Source organism: Megascapheus bottae, chromosome 14 (assembly GCF_031878675.1).
Source record: "Megascapheus bottae isolate mThoBot1 chromosome 14, mThoBot2.hap1, whole genome shotgun sequence".
NCBI lineage: Eukaryota > Metazoa > Chordata > Mammalia > Rodentia > Geomyidae > Megascapheus > Megascapheus bottae.
The window spans coordinates 2,655,656-2,671,321 of record NC_143522.1 but is presented as its reverse complement, the minus strand read 5'-3'; the positions used below and the strand labels follow the sequence as shown (position 1 = coordinate 2,671,321).

General features: G+C 43.8%; 1 non-coding gene across 1 annotated transcript; it reads right to left on the bottom strand.

Moving 5' to 3' along the window:
* Nucleotides 1–7,768: 7,768 nt before the first annotated feature.
* Nucleotides 7,769–7,875, bottom strand: LOC150054528 (U6 spliceosomal RNA). The gene has a single exon (XR_016537750.1). It is a non-coding gene; the product is annotated as a U6 spliceosomal RNA (small nuclear RNA).
* Between the last annotated feature and the right edge of the window lie 7,791 nt (nucleotides 7,876–15,666).

Genomic DNA, 15,666 nt, shown 5'->3' with positions numbered 1-15,666 from the left:
CCGGGAGTTTGGCCTAGTGGTAGAGTGCTTGCCTAGCATGCACAAAGATCTGGGTTTGATTCCTTGGTACCACATACTTAGAAAAAGCCAGAAGTGGTGCTGAGGCTCAAGTGGTAGAGTTCTAGCCTTGAGAAAAATCCAGGGGCAGTCCTCAGACCCTGAGCTTAAGCCCAGGACTGGCAAAAAAGAAAAAAAAAAAAGAAAGAAAGAAAAAACCAACTCAGTCATATGGGGTTAGGGTGGGGAGAGGTGTGGAAATCAAAGAAATAGAGATTTCACTTCTAAAATGCCATTTGTTAACCACATGGTTTTGAAATCAAATTTGATACAAGAGGTGTGTATATATTATACACATATTAATTATCAAGAATCTTGAGAACAGTTATTACATTTTAGATTTTTTAAAATTGATATCTTTATGTCTCAAGCTCTGGGTCAGGCTGTGTAATTGTAGATATTTTCTTCCACTCTTGCTGCTACTACTTGGTGTTGGACCATTATCCTAGGGACTGTCAAATTCCCAAGCACGAGTCACAGAGTTTTGATGGCTGCCGTACACTAGCCTCTTTCTACCTGTAGAGAAGTGTACCCCCACAGGTCTACACCAAGACCCAAGGCCCTTCAGGCAGCCAGGCTGCTGGTGTTCAGGGCTCTGGGACCCTATTTAGGAGGAAAAATTTCTTTCTACAGCATAAGCTACTGCTGGGTTAGTTAGTTCTTCTTCCAAGATCAGGGTAGCCAGATCAGCAAGGATCTCTCCTAGTACAAGCATACCCTCCAGCATAAAGAAAAAGGGAGCTATTCACTAAGTATCTCTTAGGTTCCTATACATGCCACTTAAGCTTTGTGTATATTATCTCGTTTAATCTATAGCCATCATTGGAATTGGACTTTTTTTTTCATTTAACAATTGGAAGGGTTGACATTTAGAGACTTTAAGTCACTTATGTTGATCGTGAGGGACTCCAATTCAAGCTTGACCAATGTGCTCACAGTGTGTTGTGAGATGAGGCCAACAAGGGGTGAGCTGAAACCATTGTGAAAGTCCCACCCTGCAGATGGCCCCCTGAGGCCAGGGCACAGGGAGAGTCTTTCTCCAATGCTGGAAGCAAGCACAGAGAACACTCAGACATTACAGGGTGCTGGAGGAACTCTGTTTTGAGTGACTCTGCAGTTCTTAACTCAAGAGCACTGAATCCTTGAGCTCGGCTTGATTTTCTCCTCAGCTAAAAGCCAGCCAGGCCTCAGAAATGCAGGGCTGTCCATCACTTTTGTCTCAGCTTAGCTCCTTAGAGAGCTCAAGCCAACCACAACTGCCTTGGCACCACTCCAAAGTGAGGGAGTCACAAAACTGGCGTTTAAGTCCAGAACGGAAAAAACACCCTGAGCTTGTAAGTTTTGTTTTTTTTTTTTCTTGACAGGTGCTGGAGCCCATGAAAGGTCAGATTCCAGCGTGCAGTCACATCCTGGCTTAGCCAGCTCCAGGCACACAAAGGCCTGTCTGTCTCACCCCAACACAGGGAAAGGAATGGAGGCCAAGGCTTACAATGGCTGCCCGATGGCCCCGCTCCTGCTGATCTGCTTCTTCACGGACATTGGCCTAAATGAAGCATTGGGAAACCCAGCTGCCAAGGATGTGTGAAGCAGGCAAGATGAGGAAGAATGCAGGCTTTTTTCTTCTGTGTAATTGCCAGAGATATTAACCCCCTCTCCCCCCCTCCAGCAGCCATGAATTCATGCCCTGACATCAGCCTGCTGGGCTCATTTGTTTCATGTTCAAAGCCTCACTGGGCTGGCAAATTGAGTGAGCGCTGTCTCTCCAAGCCCTCCATGAGGATGCTAGGAGTTTGTTCTCTTCCATGCTGGGGCATCAGGATAGCTCAGATCTATGGTATTGTGGGAACAGAGTGTGAGTGTGTGTGTGTGTGTGTGTGTGTGTGATGTGTTTCAGCACATACCCACATGCTTTCAACCTGGAACATTTATCTTTGCAACCTTTAGCAAAACATCCCTCAGTTCAAAATGGCTCCAAGGCTTCTTCTTCCTATATTTGAAGTTCCTGACCAGCATTAGGCTATCCTAAAGGTCTCCCTCTAGTCATGTGCGTGCCCCACCCCCAACACAATGCCCCAAAGCTTACACCAAATTGTGATGCTGACTAGAAGCCAAATATTACACTAGCTACTTCACATTGCCTCATAATGGGCGATCTTAATCTTCTAAGAACTTCAATGTAATCTGTTAAATAGCAAGCTCAGAGTACCAATAAAAATGCTTAAAAAATAAACTTACATGTGGAATTAAAAAAAGTAAAGCAAGGCTGGCTGTGGTGGCACATGCCTGTAATCTCAGCACACTCAAGAGGCAGAAGTTGGAAGATAGAGAATTCAAGATCAACCTGGACCACATAGTGAGCTAAAACAAACAATCCAACAAACCACCCCTCCCAACCATCTTTCTCCCCAAAGAAAATGCCAAGAGGCTTGGAATAATATTTTTTCTACGATTTGAGAGAGTCTCTCAGTCTGACAAGTAGCCATCTTGGTAAAAATAAGCTACAGGGTAGGTGCTAAGGCTCTGGCCTCTCAACACAACTGGGCATTGGGGTTATTTTTGATCACATATGATCATGAAGAAGCTCTGGCTTTCTAAGAGAATGAGCACCACACAAAACCACAGAGCCTCCCATGGTCCACCTCTCCTCCCTATTGGCTTTCCTGCCACCTTCAGTTGGTGAGACTGCACTCCACATGCCCCACAAAGGGTTCAACTCAATGAACTTTGGCCAGCAGTCCATGTGAAAGGCTGGGTGTCTTGACATTGTCCTACGGCCGCTCTATGCTGCAGTGTCGTCTCATTAGGGTATATAAACACACTGTTGATAAGTGGACTGATGGATCCCCCACCCATGCACAGGCATGCTAAGCAATCTGAAGGCATGGTCTTATAATATCTCTACAGCTCGATGAGGGTGATATAGAAACAGAGCCTGAAGCTCAGAGATCCACAAAGATGGAGAGTCGGCACATACATCTGATGCCACAGGGCTCCAGCACCTCTTATTCTAACTAGAGCTGTTAGGAATAAATAATAACTCCTAAGAGTAGAAAATGCTTGGCCTTTGAAAACCTATGATTTATTACACTGTTGGTAACACCAGGCACTGCTAGGAGCTTCCTGCAAATCTTACAACATTCCTACTTTCTTACATTAGGTATCTGTGTCTCTGTTTCTTACGTTAATGGGTTGATAGATACAAGAGACACAGCCAAATCCTCAGCTTGGTCCAAGAGTAAGAGACCTTGGCAGGGCAGCTGAACTATACACACCATGAATTTGGCAACTGCTGCATTGCTGTTACTTATTATTATCAGAAATAAGGCTTTTAGTGTTCAATGGTTGTGGAATGCCTCATGCAAAAAGGACTCTCTTTTTGATAGGTTTGTGGTCCAATTTGAGGGGTGTACGTTTTCCAAAAAATGTGATCCTTGTAATTTGTAGACTGCCTGGGGTTCTGTGTGTATGTGTGAGGGTGTGTGTTTGCACACACTCTCAGTGTGTGTCTGTCAAACTGCAGGGAGCTTTCCCTCATTTAAACAGCCAATTAAAACCCACTTTGGCACTTAACGCATGTCACTGCCTCTCAGCACGCAGAGGCCTTCCCGGCAGGCCTTTAATTTGATAAAGAGCTCCTAATAATGACTAGGAGGCCCAGTAAGTTAATTAAACCCTGTCCATTATTTTGCTTTCAAGGTGTGCCTTCCTTGTAAAAGGTCCAAGATCTGTGCTTGCAAACGGCTTTAGACAATGTTCCATGCTTCAATGAGAAAAGTATGTCTGTCGTGTCCTGGCAAGTTCCAAGCGAAGTCTCAATTTCAGCATCATGTCAACCTTTTACGGATGCCAGGAGCAGATGGAAAAAAAAAAAAAAGAAAAGAAAAGAAAAAAAAAAAACTTCTGTACCCAATTGCATGGAAGCTAGCATTAGCAATGGAAGATGAGTTTCCTCCGAGAGCAGAATGCTGAAAGATGACCTGGCTGTCATATTGAACTCCATTTATCCACTTTCTTTAATGTAATCTGAGAGTCCAGATGGGCTGTATAAACAGAAGAGGGGGTTCCTGGGAGTTCACTCACTTAATGAAGCCCTTATGTTTGACTCATGTAATAAGTATTTAATCATGCTGATGAAATTCATTTAGCCACACACACTGTGGCTGAAATACTGATAATTCAATGCTCTCTGTCACTTGTGTGGGCAGCAATGAACAAGATAGGTGAGGTCGAACGTGGACCGCCTTTCACAGGGTAGGTGGGCTGGGAGTGCTTGTAGGGGGAGAGATAACGGGCTGTGAGCAGCTGGCCTGTGGTCCCATTGCCTCTGAGTCCCTCCGGCTGTGCTCTGCATGGCCCCATAGCAAGGTGTTCAGGGAATAATTCACACATGTTCTCCTTTTTCATTTCTCAGTGACAAATGCATAGATGGTGCATCAGACTGGAAGTTCAACCAGCTTAAACATTATGTTTGGGAGCTTTTGTTTTTCCCTTTTTTGCAGCACCAGAGTTTAAACCTAGGGTCCTATGCTGACTAGATAGGTGTTCTACTACTTGGTCCATGCCCCCAGTCTTCACTTTTCAGGTAAGGTCATGCTTTTGGACTGGTGGAAGGGTAGAACAGTTAGGGCTCAGGGCCCCTTAGCTATTATCTTAGCCTAGCAAGCAGAGACCAGATGGTAAGAGATGCAAAATTATTTCCAAAGAAATATCAGCAGAAAACCAAATATCATGACACAACCCCTCCCTAGTCCCTTCAAATTCCTCAAGTTCCAATTGCCTTCCAACAACTCTAGAGTAAGAGGCGACTGGCAGAAGGGACCTGACTGGGAATTAACAACCAATCAGAATGTCATGGGACCTGACCAATAGAAAAAAATAATCTCCAAACACCCAACTATAGTAGGTGGCAACCAATCCAAACACAGTTCTAGACTCAGTCACTTGGGCCTAAGACAGCAGCCAACTTCTACTGGATACTTTTCTCCTGAATGTAGCTCTTTGCTCTCACCTTTCAATGTCCGTGAACTTCATTGCTCAAGTTTGTGAGGCAAGAACCCAAGGAGGCAAGTGAATAACAATCACCAGTGAAGCCATAACACTGGCAGGTATTGCTTGCTGCTAAAGCTGCAACCCTAGCAGGCATTATCTACATATCATCCTAACAGTTGCTGCTAGTTAGAGAGCCTGAAAGGCTGTCACTCAAATAGGTTCTTCCCACCATTAAGAGCAGATAAAACCCGTCTCACTGGGACTAAAGTCTGAAAAACCTATGCCTTGTACATACCTAGGGTGTACACAAGTGTGCTTGGCTTGTTGGGTGAGGTAGAATCTTGCTAACTTTTCTTGGACTGACCTCAAACCAAGAGCTTCCTTATTACTACGTCCTGAACAGCTGAGGTTACAAGTGTGAGCCATTATGCCCAGCTCAACTGGAAGGTTCCTGAACACATAGCAGAAGGCCTAATACTACACAGTGATACACATCTCACTAATTCCACAGCTGGACCACACCCCAGGGACCCAAGTCCTTTCTCCATTTCTGTTCTGCATCTTTGGGTGCCCAGCTGTCCTCAGACCATCACAAGATGCCACCAAAACCATGTTATAAAGTAATGTTACTAGTAATGACAACAGAAGCAGTGACACCATTTACTTCTTTATTGAAAAATTATTTTTTCCTGAACATATTCTTCTCATAAACTAATTATGAGTGAGACAGGATCACTGCAGTGGGCAGAATTTATCTGAGAGTGGCACAGGAAGTATCAGATAGTCTACATCTCTTCCTAAGCCTGCCTTTGGAGGTTTCAAGGAGGTGTCTTAATTAAAAGTGGCCAAGGTGGAACTGTTTACAGCACAGGAACCATGTAACACTACATATTGGCATTTTCTTCTATTCCCTGGAGCCAAAAAGAAACTAGGATTCTTTAAACTATGGGTTCAGAAGAAACCATCAACTATCTGCCTGCAAAGGCCTTGGGAATCTCGCTGGTCAGTCTCTCTAGAAAACTCAACACTTAAGAGTTTGAGAAAGTGTGAACTTAGAAATAGGAACACCAACATGGCTTCAGAATTATCTTAGAATAACTTTTCTGCATAGGAAGTGCTAGCTTCAGTGGCTGGCCTCATTTTTCTGCTCAAATTGAATAGCTTTTCTGAGACAGTTCTTGGTTTCCTTTTGGTTACAATGGCTCTTTCTCACTTGGTGTGTATTATAAAGCCTGCTGAAGTGGCAACTGCTCGGCCATCCCTCTGGGAAGCTGGCTCAGTTGGTTTGGGGCTAGAGACCAGGAACTAGCCTCTTTAACCCTCAGTAACCCTACTTCAAATAGTCTAAAAAGAAGAGAAAATCTTCCCCTGAGTAGCCTGACTCTAAGGCTGGCCAACTATAGCCCGTAAGTTAAGAATAGCTTTTATATTTTAAATGGTTAAAAAAAACCCCAAAGAATACTATGTTGTCATATTAAAATAATGTGAAAGTCAAATTGCAGTGTCCATAAATAAAGTTTTATTCGGAACGCAGCCACACTCGTTTGTTTACTTAATGTCTGTGGCTGCCCTCTCATTATAATGACAGAGTTGAGTAGCTGCAGTGGGGATCATATGGCCTGCAAAGCTTAAAATATTTCCATCTGGCCCATTGCAGGAAAACTCTGCCAAGCACTCATCTAACATGTTCCATTCAATTGAAGAACTAACGGCATGGGAAAGACTTTGCCTCTCACTTCCCCAGCACACAAGGGCTTCCAATTCATGGGTTAGGCAACATCCAGAGGCCATATTAAAACCTTGCACTCTGGAAACTCATTCTGCAGCCCCAGGGCCGTTGGCTCAAGGATAGACAGCCAAGGCCCTGTGTCTTTCTCTGTGACTGAAGGAGTCTTAGTATATAGGTATTGACCAGGTAGGTAGGTGTCTGTTTCCTACTGATATACCTCAACCCATCCCACACCAGTGCCCTCTACTCTATGTAGTTGACTTAGTCCATTTTTTTTTTTTGCCAGCCCTGGGCTGATATCAGGGCCTGAGCACTGTCCCTGGACTTTCTCAATGCTAGAGCTCTACCACTTGAGCCACAGCACCACTTCCAGCTTTTTTCTATGTATGTGGTATGAAGGAATTGAACCTGGGTCTTCATGCATGCTAGACAAGCACTGCACCACTAGGCCAAACTCCCGGCCCTCGTCTATTTTTTGTTCATGTAACAGCATATCTGAGGCTGAGTAGTTTATTTACAAAGGGGGTTCTACAGGCTGGGAAGTTCAACAGCAGTTGTCTTGTGGTGAGATGCTCTTTCTATACTCTAACACGGCATAGCATTGCATGGCAGTAGACATGTGAGAAAAAGAAAAGCAGGAGGGGCAACTCCACTTTTTTGCAACTCATTCTTGCAGTAATTAATCTACCCTTCAATAAAAAGAACCTACTCCCATAAGAAAACCTACATGGAGGCTGAAAGGCCCATTATCATGTAATACTTTGGAAATGGAACTCCTTTCCTTCCTTCCTTCCTTCCTTCCTTCCTTCCTTCCTTCCTTCCTTCCCTCCTTCCTTCCTTCCTTCCTTCTTCCCTCCTCCTCTCTCTTTCTCTCTTCCCCCCTCCCTCTCTTCCTCCCTTCCTCCTTTCCTGTCCAAGAGAGAAGTAGCAAGTGGATCTAGTTTCCTTGCACATGATGACTAATTTGCACACAATATTTCACAAGGAACCCAGCAAAATATGAAAAGCCTCACAAATTTGTATATCATCTTTGTGCAGCAGCCATGCTAATTGTCTCTGTATCATTCCGATTTTTGTATATGTGCTGCTGAAGTGAGAACTAGAAATCAAATTTCAGGGTGATTGTTAGAGACTGGTGTGCTTGCCCACAAACACAAACATACACACATATCCCATCCTCCAGGAACTTGCATTTCCATTGGGAAGAAAATACAGAAGACATCCAGGCAAGCCAGAATTAGCAGTGATCCCATGGAGCTTTTCTTGAGCAAAGTAAGAAATGCATCCAACCACTAACCCATTCTAGCTCAGAGGTCTAAGAGGCCAGTGTTCTTTATATGATAGAGGGAGCCCCAAAGGAGAGCTTCCATGCTTGACTAGGCATGCTGGCAAGTTCTAGTCAAGTCCAACTACTGGCAGAACACCCCTGTACAGAAGGAGGAAGGGAAATGTGAACTTCTTGAGCAAGACCTGAGACAGGCTGGACAGAGATCTAAGAGGCATACAAAAAAAAAAAAAGGTGAGGCAGGAATTTGGCCTAGGGGTAAGAGTGCTTGCCTAGCATGCACGAAGACCCAGGTTTGATTCTTTGGTATCACACACATAGAAAAAGCTGGAAGTGGTGCTGTTGCTCAAGTGGCAGAGTGCTAATCTTGAGAAAAGCCCAAGGACAGTGTTCAGGCCCTGAGTTCAAGCCCCATGATTAGCAAAAAAAAAAAAAAAAGAAGGTGAGCTGCAGAGGTGGCTGGAAGACACAGAAGTAGTAAGGATACATAGAATAGTAAGGACACAAAGAATGAAGGGCACTGGACCATGTGGTTAGGCTGTGAAAGTAGGTCAGGTTATTTTGTATAAATGCTTAGGACTAGAGTCAGAAATTGTTATTTAATTTCAATGGAAAGGAAATTTAAAAAAACATGAATGGAGAGGTTAGTTTGGGTTTTTCTCATCATTCACTCATTCATTGGCAGTACTAGGGACTGAACTCAGGGCTTCACACTTGTCAAGCAGAAGCTGGAGCCATGGCTCCGGCCCCTATTTTTGTCTCTTTCTTTCTTTCCTTCCTTCCTTCCTTCTTTCCTTCCTTCCTTCCTTCCTTCCTTTCTCCCTTTCTTTCTTTTCTACTTTTTGTTCCCCTTTGCTTCCCATTTCCTTTTCTCTCTTTCTGAAGTAAGGCCTCCTTCAAGCCAGGACCCGACTGTCTCAGTCTCCTAGGTATTAGTATTATAGGTATACTATCAAGCCTACCTCATGAGCAGGTTTAAATGTGAATGTTGCATTATATATAAAGTGTGTGTGTGTGTGTGTGTGTGTGTGTGTATGTGTGTGTGTGTTGTGTATATTTGCCAGTACTAAGACCTGAAGTTAAGGCCTAGGCACTGTTCTTTGGCTTTTTAGGCAAGATCGGCATATTACCATATTACCACTTGAACCATCCCTCTACTTCTGGCTTTTTGGTAGTTAATTGGACGTTCCTGCCTGAGTTTGGTTTAAACCATAATTCTAAGATTTTAGCCTCCCTGAGTAGCTAGATTACAGATGTGAGCCACTATCATCCAGGAGCTTAATACATCCTTAAAAGGGAAAATAAGCAGATTTTCAAAAAATGCAATTCTGTTACCTGTAATACCTCACCTATGGGGCATCTCCTGATGCTGTTGTAATTATTGGTAATTAATACAAAAGAGTTAATTTGAATGGCCTATGATGACTTACAAGTCATAACTGAATGCTCATTATTTAAGTTTTCTGAACCCATTATTACTACTGTCCTTTAAAAACTAAAACAAAGGGGGTTGGGAGTTTGGCCTAGTGGTAGAGTGCTTCCCTAGCATGCACGAGACCCGGGTTCGATTCCTTGGTACCACATACATAGAAAAAAGCTGGAAGTGGTGCTGAGGCTCAAGCGGTAGAGCTCAAGCCTTGAGAAAGTCCAAGGACAGTGCTCAGGCCCTGAGCTCAAGCCCAGGACTGGCAAAAAAAAAAAAAAAGTAAAACAAAGGTAATAAGATTGAATATTGAGCAGGAAAATTTGGCATCTACTCTATGTATCTTTGCACCATTATTGGAGCAGTCATTAAATGATGTTTTATATATATATATATATATATATATATATATATATATATCCACACAGAAGTGTAGTCAAAGTACATTCTGGACTTAATAGATAGGCTACAAAAACTCATATGATCTATACTACATATAGATTCTGAACAATAGAGTATGCCAGAGCCGGGCCATCTGTTTCCAAATGTTGGTTCTGATACTTACTGGCTCTTCAATTTCAGACAAAGCATGCAAATTCTGGACACTTTACTTTTCCTATCTACAAAATAGATAAAATACCTCATGGGGCTAGCACACAGAATAAAGAGAAAACACAGGTGTAGTAGGTAGTTGAGACACCTATCATGACTTCCATATCCATAGGATTCTTCCCCCAGTCTTCATTCCAGTCATGCCAGCCAGGAGGAGCAGACAGGTGTGTGCCAAGCCCTCACAAGCAGAACTTATTCCAACTGGTATCTGCCTTAGAAGCATGCCAGTGATTAGAGACATTGGTAGCATTTCTGCCTTTTCTTAGCTAATATTCTGGGAAATGAATAGCCTTATTGTAACAACCCACATTTAACCATTGTTTGGAATATAAACTTATATGTTTAGTGTCCCTCAAATATCTGAATTTCAAAAAAACCCTCTTGGAAGGGGGTAGTCTGATGTACTTACTAAGTACACTGGAATCATGTGTCTAATTCGTGGCTCTCTCCATTTTAAGAGGTGATCTTGGTGAACTAATATCTCTAAAATCAGCTTTCCCATGAAGTCAAATAAAAATGTGTTATTGAGAGGATTTGAGGGGGTGATATGAAGTACTCAGCACCGCATGTGACTAAGTGCTCAAAAGAGGTGACATTTAGTCCTAATTACCCATCCTCCTGCCAGCTGACACAGTCCCTGTGGGCTCCTCCTCATTTCCTGTGAGGCCCAAAGCTCTCCCAGCCTCCATGCAGTCTTGTGGATACTAGAAAGTAGAGAGAGACAACAGACATGCACAATGCCTGGAAATAAAAGCAGCATCCCCATCTTCTGAGGACCTGACACCTTCATTGGCTGTCATATTTGTAGCTAAAGTACAGACCCCTAGCTTACATCATTGCTTCTGAGAAGAGTGCAGAGGGGTGGACCTACTTCAGACTGGGTAGGCGTGACACAGGACTGCTGTCTCTTTCTCCCTGTCACCAGCATGCCCAGAGAAAGGGGCTGGACTATATCAGAAGACTGATCATGCTGTTTGCCTATGAGTTTTCCAGAGATGCTCATCTCTACCTGATACATTCCCAAGTATTTCCTGGGGATTTGAATGAAAGTTCCCTGCACCTTTCCTCTTACTTGCTCTTGGTTATGCCACTTCTCAGACCCAGAGGCTGCCACTGTCCTGAGGCAGCAAAGAGTAACGAGGAGCCATCTGCCTCCATAATATGTTCTCATTTTTTTCTTTCAACTTATTGGAGCAGAGAGTCAGTTTTGAAAAAACTCAAAGCTTTTCATCATACAACACAAACAAGTGGATTCAAAGCCCTGGATGCTTCACAGCTGTTCTACTCTTTTTTTTTCATTGTAATGTATAGAGGGGTTACAGTTACAATTGTCAGATAGGTGCATTACTTCTCACACGTTGATACCCCTTCTCGTGTTTTTGTCCCCATTTCCCTCCCTCTACCCCTCTCAATCATCTTGTTTTCCCCCCTTGCCTTCCTATTTCAAATAATCAAATAGACGTATATGCAATATGCCAGGTAACAAAGTCAGATACAGTAACAATATGAGACTATAGGTCATATGACATAAGGTCATAGTGGATGAGGCTAAACGAAAGGACCTCAGGATACGGAAAAAGGGCTTTATCTTATGTGATGGTTGTCCTTTGGTTAATCTCATATCATTACTGTTCTGTTTTTATAGAAGAAAATTCTAACCCCAAGGAGTCTTATGCTGAGAAATCAAGATAACCTTTAAGGATTGTTAGGAAGCAGAAAAAGAAGGAAGGAAGGAGGGAAGGAAGGAAGGAGGGAAGGAGGGAAGGAGGGAGGGAGAGAGGGAGGTTAGGGCAGCTTATTCTTGATAGACAATCTGTCTGGGCCACTAGCAAAGCCACGGAGAGTCCCTTGGCTGGTGTTGTGCCCCAGATACCACATAAAGAGTTGAAGGTGGCTACTGGCCAACAGTATCATCCTGTACAGCAGGTGCTGGGGGAGGACGAGTAGAGTCTCTGTGTCTTGTCATCATAGACCACAGTGTTCCATTTTTTCTGGGATGGGAGGGAGAAAGAGAAGGGGAAAATGGCTCACTGTGGTTTCATCAGACATTGAACAGGAGAAACTTTTCTGGGTGAAGTTGGAGATCCTACCCAGATCCATTCTGATGGTAAACATGGGTGTCTTGATGGCAAATCCTAGGCCTCTCTAACCTAGCCCTTCACACTGGCTCAGAATGAAGGTATTGGCTGTTTCACTGGAAGTGGCTAGGTGCAGGTGTCTGTCAGCCAGTAGACACAGGCTCATTTTGTACCCTCTCTGTAGGCTATGATGGAGAAGAAAGTAGCAATGGATTGCTATCCCTGGGAACTTGGCTGGTGTATTGGCAGAGCTAGAATGTCCTTGGCTAGCTCTTTGTGAGCAGCCAGGCAGTCAGGGGATGAGTCTCATGATCAGATGACTTGGGCTTGCTACAGTATTTTTCCCAGGTTTCAGAATCATCTAAGGTCATTTGAGTGTCCTGGCTGTCATTGTGAGGTCCCTTTAGACCGCCTTCTAAATTCTGATTGTTCAGCTGCACTGAATTTGTTTAGCCTGAGGGGTACATGTGTCCAAGTGGACTTTTAATAATTCTCCTCATTGTCCCATCTGTTATAGCAGATAGAAGTGCGTGTGTGTGTGTGTGCACGTGCGTGCGCACACACATACACACAGAAAAAGAGACAGCAGATGTCCCCTTTCATAGCCTCAGGTGAGCTACCCCTGCTCCTCATTCCTCCTTCTGTCCTTTCCTGCTTTCTGCTTCTAGTCCTGGCCTCACTGCTGTACACAAAGCTCACACACCACTGAGTGCAATGACAAGAATAAACCCTGAAACTATCATCAAGACTTCAACAGAAAAAGACCATAAGGTCAGAGGAGACATGTCTCATAAAAAAATGATCCTCAAGAGTCACAGCCAGCAATGCCAAGCAACAAGAATGCATTCAGAGAAGACAAGAATCCGGGTTCCTACTGCTTTTTCCTCACCTGATCCTTGGATTATATGCTTGGATAGGCTGGTATATTATGATGGTCTGTTGTTATGACAGATAGCTTCTAGTAAACAAGGCCCCCAGAACAGCCAAATGCCTTTCAAGATGACATGTCCTGAGATTATAAAACCCCAAATAAACGATCATCCAATTTGTGAATCTCTTGTTAGTGATGCTTCCATGATGGTTTACTTCCCTGTTTTCTAAGCTGTGTGAGCTTCAAATACAGGCAGGGTTGAGTTTGGTGATGTACTAGTCCTCCCATTCAATCAATCATGGAAGGATTATTGAGCAGGTGACCCCCAACTCCTTAAGTAGCTTTCAACTTGTCTGCCTTCTTTTCCCTTCTAGAAGTGAGGAAGAAGTCCCTTGGCACCCTTTGATAGAGAAAGGGGGACACAGAGCTAAGCAGCCAGAAGAACTGGCCTGACCTTCGTCCTGGGATAACCTTGGCACCTGAGACACAAAGTCCACGGGCCTGGAACTGTTTTGGGCTCTGAGTACCTTTCCAGCTCCTGGCAATGCCAAGCTCTTGGAGAAACTGAACACCTTTTATGGACTCATCCATGTCCTGCAAGCAGCCCTGAAACTCAGGATCGTTTTCTTCCCATTGTTTGGAAATGGTGACCTTACATAATACTGTCTGATAAAAACAAGTACTATATGGCTACTGACACAGAATATGATGGGGGGCAGCAAACACTGATCATGTACTCCCTTTTTTATATTCCAGTTTAACATTATCTCTGTTAGCATGGGGGTATCAGTAAGAACAATGCAGCCTCTTCCTTCAGTGACTTAAGAGATTGTTTAGGGAAAAAAAAGACCTGTGCACAAATAAGTGGTCCAACATATTGTAATTGCAGTGATGAAAGCATTACTTTAGTGTGTTCATGAAATGACTGATTTCTCCTGGGGAAGAAATAGAATACAAGGCTCATAGGGAAGGTTTCCATTTAGAACAAAATGAGTCTCTGACAAGGCAGACCACAGGAAGTGCCCTTCAGGTAGACAGAGTAGCAGGGAATGTGGAGGGAGGAATGAGGAAGGCCAAAACATAAGCCCGTGACTATAGGAGTATTTGACAAGATTCAAGAAGGCAGGGGAAGAGAGGATGTAGTCAGTGGTAGGCTCTAAAGGGATTTCTGTGCTGAACTCAAGAGCTTAGACTTAGCCCTGAAGACACAAGGAACCTCTGAAGGGTTTTAAGAAAGGCAAGGGGTGGCGAGGTCAAATTCACCCCATGAAAGGGTGGTTTGCTGGGGTGGGGACTGGAGGAGACAGTTAAACCTAGGATGCTAGGACAACAGAGCAGGCTCAGTGAAAACTGTCTTTAGGTAGCAGCTAAAAAGAAAAGGAAGCTTGTAGAGCATAAGGCAGTGAGAGTTAATGTGTCTGGGAGACAAAGAGAGAGAGAGAGCAAGTGTCTCTCAGAGTTCTCCTAAGGGGGTCTAAGGAATCTTCATGGGGGGAGAATACAAATTTGGTGTTCAGTTAGAACAATCTGAATTTGTCAGTATCAGATTTAGATCTGAGCAACCTACGTCAAGATGAGACTTAAACCTGAGATACTGTGGGGTCCTTGTACCTGAGCAAGGACAAATCCTGGAAATCTTTCCCCAACATGGCCTGGGGCTGTCTCTGGACCCTGCAAGCTCGGCCCTTTTAAGGGCAACTTACATCCCTGTGAGGTGTGACAGGGGACATATGGCAGTTGTCATATGTGGTGGGAGAAGAGGCTAGGATGTACAGCCTGGGTCCTCCCTGAGCATATGCGTGTACACAGCCTCACAGAGTAGAGGGACAGAGTACAGAGTAAGTTCTTATTTGCCTCCCACAAATAATAGAGCCAGATATAGAGGCAACCTGTAGGATTCTCTTCTTAAGAGTTCTGAGATCTTCTCTTTTCTAGCCTAATTACAATACCGGGAACCCCATCCTACCCCACCCCGCATCATCTTGGTTACTCTTTTTGTGTATGACTCTAAATTTTGCATAACTAGGAGTCTACACTGTATAAACTCCATAACTGGGGAGCACACATAAACTTACTTATATCAGGTCCCCAAAAGTACCAGGGATGAAGTTAGTGGGTGAAGAAAGAGGCAATACCTGGGAGAGGGTTTTGAAGATGCCAAGCACTAATTCAGAGAAGCAGGAAATGAGGGAGGGAAGAAGGGAGGGGGGAGGGAGAGAAGGGGTTCAGAGCAAGAATCTCCCATAATCCCAGTCAAATTTACCTCTAGCCCTGTGATCCAAACCCTAACTATCCCTGTGTTCTCTGTTTCTTTTATGAAAGCCAGTGTCTTCCATCCATCTCCCATCTGCCTCTATCACACTGCAGCCGCTTCTCCTCCAGAGCATCTGGATATCTTCTCTGTGTCTGGCCACCTCATTAACTCATCATCTCTTTAATAATCTCATCTGAAAACATATTCTTACTCGTTTGCTTCTTCTCCCCAAGACTTTTCTTCTCTCTTTCTCTTTCTGAAACATTATTATTACTTTATAGAACACTGGGGGATAGATTAGAAAATAGGCACTGCAAAGTAAATGCATGTGGCTGTATCTTTGAATTGTCTCGATTTACTCCAGCTGT